The sequence below is a fragment of the Lichtheimia ornata genome, assembly GCF_029851405.1.
Source record: "Lichtheimia ornata isolate CBS 291.66 chromosome Unknown scaffold00070, whole genome shotgun sequence".
Lineage (NCBI taxonomy): Eukaryota > Fungi > Mucoromycota > Mucoromycetes > Mucorales > Lichtheimiaceae > Lichtheimia > Lichtheimia ornata.
The window spans coordinates 1-423 of NW_026695390.1; positions in this window are offsets into that span (position 1 = coordinate 1).

Below are 423 nucleotides of genomic sequence, written 5' to 3' on the forward strand. Positions count from 1 at the left end.
CAAAAGGCAATCATCATCATCCATTTGTGTAGCAACCTGTCAAGGACATGTTTGTGTGACCATCACGTGTCATTTCACTCAGCTCTTCATCTTTCCGTTAATGCAGCCGACACCATCCACTAGGAAAAAGCAACTCCATCACGCTTACAGCATAGGTAAAACATAAACGTGCCTGTATCTCCAAACTTTACAATGAAATGTGGGGTTTTTATTAGAGCAATGTGCTCGGCTTGGCTAACAGCACCTTGTGTGAAAGTTTCACGTTCAATGTCGCAACTAGCCCAAAAAATATTTTTTTGGTCGTCGTCGTCAAAGAGGGCGACCCCCAGATCCAGTTTGGCTGGTAGCGACATTGCGAAATCTGGGATTGGCAAGCTTGATCGTGAAACTTTCACACAAGGTGCAGTTGGCCAAGCCGAGCAC